Raw genomic sequence first — 8,471 nt, forward strand, 5'->3', positions numbered from 1 at the left:
CAGAGGACTTGTCAAATGTTTGAAAGTATTCTTTGATGCCACTGTTGCATTTTCAGCCTCGACTAAGGTAACAACAAACACTTTCTTATGGCAATTAGTTATCATATATGAGCAACTAGTTGAGTTTAGAGATAATGTAGATGAAGATCCTTTTATTGCTACTATGGCTGGAAAAATGTTTAAGAAGTATAACAAATATTGGGGTGATTATGCAAAGATGAACCCTACAATCTTTTTTGCCATGTTGTTAGATCCTAGAGAGAAAGAAAAAGGACTACAATTTGCTCTTGATCTCTTGTATGGGAAGATTTCTTCTAAGGTTGAATCTGTTATGAAGCTTGTTAAGTTGGATTTTAAGATTCTATTTGAAGAATATAAGGATGTTTATTCAGTTCATGAGGAGTCAAGTAGTTCTATCCAGGGACAAGCCAAAGCAGTGGTAAGTAAACCAGTGACAGGGCCAAGTCGTATGAAAGAGTTGATGTCAAGGAGTAAGAGGTTCAAGAAAGGCCCAAATGATGATGAGGGAAAAACAGAGTTGGATAAATATTACATTGACGAGTATGAACAAGGTGAAGGAGAAGATGATGAGGAGGAGTTTGACTTATTGGGTTGGTGGAAGACCAACAGTACAAAGTATAAGATACTTGGACATATGGCTAAGGACATATTAGCCATTCCTGTGTCTTCTGTTGCCTCTGAGTCTGCTTTTAGCACAGGAAAGCGAGTCTTAAGTCCTTGTAGAAGCTCTTTATCTACAAGGACAGTTGAGGCATTGCTTTGCACACAAAGCTGGCTAAGGAAGCCAATACAACTTGATCTTCTATCTGATTACATACCAGATGATGATGTTGAAATTGAAGAAGGTAACATATTACATTATTACTTGTGTTTGGCAGTAATAGATATAGTCTAATGGTTACTAACTGCTATTATTTTTTTTTGCAGCTTTACTTGGTCCTATCAACAATGATGACACCACAAGTGTTGCTGACATGGATTAGAAGATCAATATTCAAGGCTACTACAGCACTGCTAGACTGCTAGTTGTTCTTTTATCCGATTTTCTCATTTTCAAGACTTAGTGTGTGTCTGTGAGTCTGTGACTACTGCTCATTTTCTCATTTGCTATTAATATTGCTACTTATTAGTTGTTGCTTTGAGATATTGAAAAATAGGTAAAAAAGTAAAAAACAGGGCAGTAGGTTTCTTTTTCTTTTTTTTTTCCCTGAAATGGAACCGGAACCGGTACCGGTACCGACCGGAACCGACCGGTCCAAAATGGAACCGGAACCGAGGTACTCGGTACCGGGACCGGTCCATTTTTTTGGTACCGAAGGGTGTAAGGTACAGGTACTCGGTCTCGGCAAGAACCGAGCCGAACCGTACCGTGTGCACCCTTAGTCAAGTCGGCTAAGGCTGCCATCAGGGCACCTGCAGAAGTTTCACCAACTGCAGCTCTTTTCACTAGAAGTGTTGTGCATCCTACCTTAAGTGTTTAGTACTGGAAGTTATTTAATAAACAATGTTGCGCTACTGATGATAACATCATTAAGAAGACAGGTAGGGAGATGCCTTCTATGTGCCGCTTGTGCAGGGAGGATTGCGAAGATGTCAGCCATATCACTTGGCATTGCAAAATTGCTAAGAAGATTTGGAATTGGGCGGCTGATATTTTTAAACTGAAACCGAATGAAGATCTTGTGGCCTCTTACAAGATTGCAAAAGGGCGTAGTAGGATGATAAAGGATCTGTGGCTTGTTGCAAATCTTGCAATAGTTACGGAATTGTGGAAGCTGCGCAATAAGGCTTATTATGAGAACATGCGTGTTCGATGGCTTGAATTTAAGGGACGGGTTCATCAGGTAATTCGTGATAACTCAATTAGAATGAAGGGCCACATGTACAACACCTTAGATGATTTGCGCATTTTGAATTTCTTTAGAGTGAAGCATAGATCTTGCAAGCACTCTGTTCCAATTGAAGTTACTTGGACGCCGCCTAATCCAGGTGAGCTTATGATCTGTTGTGATGGTACATCACTTGGCAACCCGGGCCAACCTGGTTCTGGTGTAGTTTTTCGTGATTCTAACTCGGCAGTTTTGGGAGTTTTGTGCGTTGGACTGGGCTAGCAAACCAATTACTATGCTGAAGTATGTGCGGTTATCTATGACGCAGCTGTTGCTCAAAGGTGGAATGTCAAAAATATATGCGTCAGATCTGATTCGATGAGTTGCATATTAGCTCTACAGAAAGGGGAGTTGTTGTGGAAGCTAATGCAGAAGTGGAGAATGGCGAAGAGTTTTTACAATAATATTAGTTATGTTCATAGCTACAGAGAGGCTTCAGCTGATGCCTCGGCCAAACAAGCTTGTTTGTTGGCTGAGGAAAATTATGAGTTTTATGAGGGTAGGCCAGGTTTTATTCAGTCTGTTGAATGACCTGGAAAGGTTTATTTTCGTTTCAAATAGGTCTTATTGGCGTGCAGCCTAACGGCTCAGCGCTAATATAGCCTAGTCCCTGTACAGTTTCGCTTTTTATTTTATTTTTTGTTGACCGAGTAAATAAAAAAGACTATCCAGTATTGCCCCTGCTTTGAGCTACGTTGCTGCCCTTGGCATTACTATGGACTAAGACATGTTCATCGTCTCTCAACTTCTCGTGAAGTTTGGACCTCCCTTGAATCATTGTTTGCCTCTAAATCTGCTGCTCATGTTCACCATCTTCAATGTGAACTTCGTGCCTTGAAGAAAGGATCTCTCTCTATGCGAACCTATATCGATCGTGCTCGTGATATAGTTGATAGTCTTGCTGCTGCTGATACCACCGTTACTACCACTGAATTACGCCACTGCATTCTTGCTGGCCTGGACTCGTCGTATGATCCCATTGTTACGTCTCTTACCACATCCGTGGCAGCTATGACCATTGAGGACTTCATTAATTATCTTCTCACCTTTGAACTCCATCTGGAACAACAACACAGATCATTGTCTTCTCAACCTGTTGCGAACGTAGCATCATCTGCAAGATCTTCAACGTCCAACCCTAATTCTCAACAACGCTATGGTACTGGACAACAAGTTGGTGGTGGTCCTCGTCAGTTACCTCCCTGCCAACTGTGTGATAAACCTGGACACCCTGCTTACCTTTGCTGGAAACGGTTCGACCAGACTTTTCATCCCCAACCCCCTCGTCGTCAGCCTGCTCGGTCCTCACCTTCTCAGTCCTCTTCAGCTCCCCGTGCGTATGTTACTCAAGCATCGGGCTATGAATTTACTGCTCCATGGGTTCCAGATAGTGGAACAACAGATCATATTATTAATGATCTCTCTCGCCTGCATATACACTCAGAGTATAATGGCCCTGATCAAATCAAGCTTGGTAATGGTAATTTTATTCCTATCTCTCGTGTTGGCTCCTCAATCCTAGGGACACCTGATCGTAAGTTACATCTCTCAAACACGTTTTATACTCCTTATATTTCTCATAACCTGTTATCAGTCGCTCGACTTACAAGTGAGAATAATGTGTTGTTTGAGTTTCATCCTGACTTCTGTCTTGTAAAGGATCGGTGTACAAGGAAGGTTCTTCTACGCGGACGTAGCAAAAGGTGGTCTCTATGAACTGGATGCTTCCTCATTCTCTAAAGAAGCATGTGTCGGTGAAAGAGAAAGTCTACATAATTGGCATTCTAGATTAGGACATCCTATGATGCGAACTGTGCGTCATATTATTTCAAAGTTTTCCCTTCCAGTATCTAGTAAAATTATAATTTTTTGCTCTTTTTTTCATGAGCATAGGAGTCATAAGTTACCATTTTTTTCTAGTTTGACTCAATATTCACATCCTCTAGACTTAATTGTCTCTGATATCTGAGGTCCCTCTCATGTTTTGTCCAATGAAGGTTATAGATATTATACATTATTTTTATTGATGATCACAGTCGTTCACTTGGATGTTTCCTTTATCTCATAAGTCTGATGTCTACTCTACTTTTCTTGTGTTTCAAAAACATGTCGAAAATATGTTTGATCGAAAAATCAAAAAATTTCAATCTGATAATGCTGCAGAATATCGCAAACTTACTCCTTATCTTCAACATAATGATTTTTTTCATAGATTTTCATGTCCACATACTTCTGAGCAAAATGGTTTAATTGAACGTCGACATCGACATATTCGTGAGACTGGTCTTACTTTGCTTTCTATAGCTTCTATCCCTTCTTCCTATTGGTATGATGCTTTTTTCACAGCTTGTTACTTAATGAACCGTGTGCCGTCTTCATCTCTTGCAGAAGTATCTCCATATGAAACTCTTTTTGGCGTTTTACCAGATTACCAGTCTTTACGTGTTTTTGGTTGCCTGTGCTATCCCCATCTTCGTCCATATAGGTCTCATAAAATGGAACCTTTATCATCTCCTTGTGTTTTTATAGGATATTGTCCTATGCATAAAGGTTACAAATGTCTTCATATACCTACTAGTCGGATTTATGTTAGTCGTCATGTCGTGTTCAATGAGACTATTTTTTCCCTTTGCCGCGTCGTCGACACCATCTCCCTCAATCAACGATCAGGTAATATCTACATCTATGCACGATCTTCCGTTTCTTGTGAGTTCTTCTCATAACTTTATGCCGAATCCACCATCTCCTGGTGTCAGTATGAATACTCCTTTGCCAATTGGTAGCTCTGAACTACCCACTGATAATTTATCTCTAGCTGAATCATCACTCGGTGTCAGTATGGACACTCGTACTTTAGAATCTGCACTGCCAACGACATCTAGTTCATCAGCTCCTGCGTTATCTTCTACGTCAGTTACTTTGTCAGTTTCTGCACCAACTACGTCTACAACTACGTCAACTACTTCATCTGCTAATGCGCCAACTACAACTGTTTCTGAGACTACAGGGCATCCCATGATTACCAGGGCTAAGGACGAGATTTTTAAGCCTAATACATCTAAATATGCTCTTGTTGCAGATTCTGAACTTGAACCCACTTGTTATTCACAAGCTCAAGAAAATCCAGACTGGCGTGAATCCTCCGATAATGAGTATAATGCATTGCTTCGAAACGGTACGTGGACTCTAGTACCCAATCATCCTTCTATGAATCTCATTGGTTGTAAATGGGTTTATCGTATTAAACGGAAAGCAGATGGTACTATTGAACGTCGTAAAGCTCGACTAGTGGCGAAAGGATTTAATCAACAGGAAGGTGTTGATTATGGTGAAACCTATAGTCCGGTAGTAAAGCCTTGTACTATACGTGTAATTCTTACACCGGCACTCTCTCATAACTGGCCTATTAATCAATTTGATGTTCATAATGCCTTTTTACATGGCAATCTTGAAGAGGAAGTTTGCATGAAACAACCACCGGGATATGTTGATCAGAATTTTCCTACATATGTTTGTAAACTGCATCGATCTCTCTATGTATTAAAACAAGCTCCGCGTGCTTGGTACCATCGAATCAGTAATTTCTTGTTGAGTAAGACTACGACCGGGCCCGTAGGCCCGGCTAATTTGACCCGATCAACAAAATACTAGAACTTGCATAGAGGACCACAGCCGGGGATGTAAGCCCCGACTAATTTGACCCGACCAATAAAACACTAGGGTCGCATGCCCCAACTAGCTTATAGACTTGATGTTGGATAGCTCCAATCTCCGACCAAACAACATAAAGAAATCGAAAAAGGTTGATCCCCGGCCTACCTAGTATATATATATATATATATATATATATATAGGGGAAGGATCCGATGCCATGGTTATGATGACATTATCGACATGGTGACATATTTTAAAAAAAAAATCAAATTCACAATGAATTTGGGGCAAAGGTTTTGGTGACATGTTGTTCTTATAAGTCTCTATATTCCTACCAAAAATGAGAACATTCCGAAATATATAAGACCACCATCTGCCATTTTGAATATGAACCGTTGAAAATTAACAGTTAAAATTAAAACTTGTGGATGGTGAAGTTTCGTATTTCAGAATACGATCATTTTTTATAAGAACGTGGAGTTTTATATGAGGAATATGTCACCAAAACCTTAGCTCCAAATTTATTGTGAATTTGACTTTTTTTGAAAATATGTCACCATGTTGGCAGTCCCCGGCAACGGCGCCAAAAACTTGGCAGGCCTGGAGAAGGTTATAGAAATTGAGCGCAATAAAAACGGGGGCCTACAGTAATACCGCAAGTGCACGGTCGTCGGTTGTAGCTCGTGCAAGTACGGGTCGATCCACAGAGATCGGGTGTGTTTTGGGAAGTGTTTTAGCTATTTGGGTTCCTAAATTGCTATTGGGCTATGAAGCCTTTTGGCTTAAACTGGGCTTTGAGTACTAATGGGTTTGATAACAATAAAATGAACTGAGCTTGGGCTCAGTTAGTCTTTGAAGTGTAAATGGGCTTTGGGCCTTTGATTGAGCTTTGGGCTCAATTTCACCCTAACAGTGAAATGGTCTTTCACAGTAATTGGGCTTTGGGCTTCTGGAATGAAATGTATTGGGCTTGGCTATTGAACTAGGCCTTTGGGTTAAACAACTGGGCTTTGGTTAAGCCTGAATTGGATTGGGCTCAGCTTGATGGGCCTTTGCTTGGCTGCAGGAAGCAGCAGCAACAACAGCAGCAGCAGCACAAGTGCTGCACAGCAGCAGCAGCAGCTTGGCAGAGGAAGAGAGCAATGCAGCAGTGGTGCTGCAGCAGACAACAGCAACAGCAGCAGCAGAAGGGCAGCTGCAAGGGAAGTGGAGTGGCAGCAGGAACTGCAGAAAGGCAGCAGCAGCAGCTGCAAGGGAAGGAAAGCAGCAGCACTGCAAGTGTAAGGGAAGGCAATGCAGCACAAGTGCTGCACAGCAGCTGCAGGGCAGTGGAATAAGAGAAATGCAACAGAGTTGCAGCAAGCCAAAAAAAGAAGTAGCAGCAATAGCACCAGCAAGGAAGAAAAATTACAGGACAATGACTAAACAGGCAGAGAGCAATGCAAAATAGCAAAGGGAAAGAACACAGCAACTACAAGCATAAAACAGTGCAAGATGAACCAAGGCCTAAGGCCAAGGGCAAGGATGAGGAAAAACTGAAATGGAGCAAGGCTAAGGCAAGAATACAGGCATTCCTATAGAATGGGAAGAGAACTAGCTTGCTATGAGCACTAGTTTCTCCCAATGCTCAATCAACAGTGCAACCTAAGCATACAACAAGAATGGCAAGATAATCAGCTTGCTATGAGCACTGATTTCTTCCATTGCACAATCACATCAATGCTTCACAGATATCTAGCCTAGCATTCCATCAAATGTGACAGCAAATTAAACACAACAGTGAACATGTAACTGACAGTGAGCAACAACAAACATGAACATAACTAACTGAACTAACAATGAACACATTAACAGAAACACTAACAATGAACAAAACTGAAATTTGAGCTGAAACATGAACATTTAACAGAACAGCAAATTGAACTAAAAAAAACAACATGAACTGAAATTAACAAGTGAACTGAAATTAACATGTGAACTGAAATTAACAGGACATGAAAGTCCTGGATGTCGGCTACTCCAAGCATAGTTTTTACAACAATCCCACAATACATATTTATACCCACAGACAATTAGGGTTCTACCCATTTTCCCAAAATAACAGTAGGCTAGGGTTTGTGATTACTCACCTAATTTTATGTAGCAACATTAAATTGAACTCGACCCATTACTCTATTTGTCCTTCTCTACCTCTCCATGCCTTCAATTTCACTCTAGCTCGACCTAATTTACCTATTTCACACTTTAGGGTTTCGGTTGAAAATGTGTGGAATAAGTAAAGTAGATGGACTAGGGAGATGGGAACAATGATGGTTTATCATTGTTTGACGTGGTGACAGAGAGTGGGTGGCGGAGCAGGTGGTAGCGGATATGGAGTGGCAGTGGCAGAGAAGGTGGTGGTGTACGGTGGCGGACATGGTGTCTCTGCAGAGGGAGGTGATGGAGGAGAGGGGCTCGATGGTTTGGGAGAAGGGGGTGTTTGGTTAGGTGGTAGGGCTCGGGTGTTAGGCGGGATATCAAGGTTCGATGTCCAGCGAAGGTAAGCCACTGGATACGAAGCTGGTAGGTGAATCGGATGGCTATCCCTGAAGAGGCTGGTAGCGACCGTCGAATGCTTTGATACAACGAAGTTAACGGCTCTAGATGGGGTTAGGTGTTGTAGTGTAAGGCGGAGATATCAAACGTTGATGAACAGCAAGGGAGCGACCGTTGGATTCAACTACCATCTAATCTGAAGGCTTGGAATTTCAGCGCTGTGGTGCTCGGCAGAGACTTCAGATTTTGATGCTCTATGAAGGAGCGACCGTCGGATGCTTCTGAGAACTGATCTGATGGCTGAGAACGGAGGCGTTTTTGTGTGTAGAAAATGAGGTTGTGCGCACCATTCTTCGCGGCTTCCTTGCGTGA

The sequence above is a fragment of the Papaver somniferum genome, chromosome 1 (genome assembly GCF_003573695.1).
Source record: "Papaver somniferum cultivar HN1 chromosome 1, ASM357369v1, whole genome shotgun sequence".
NCBI lineage: Eukaryota > Viridiplantae > Streptophyta > Magnoliopsida > Ranunculales > Papaveraceae > Papaver > Papaver somniferum.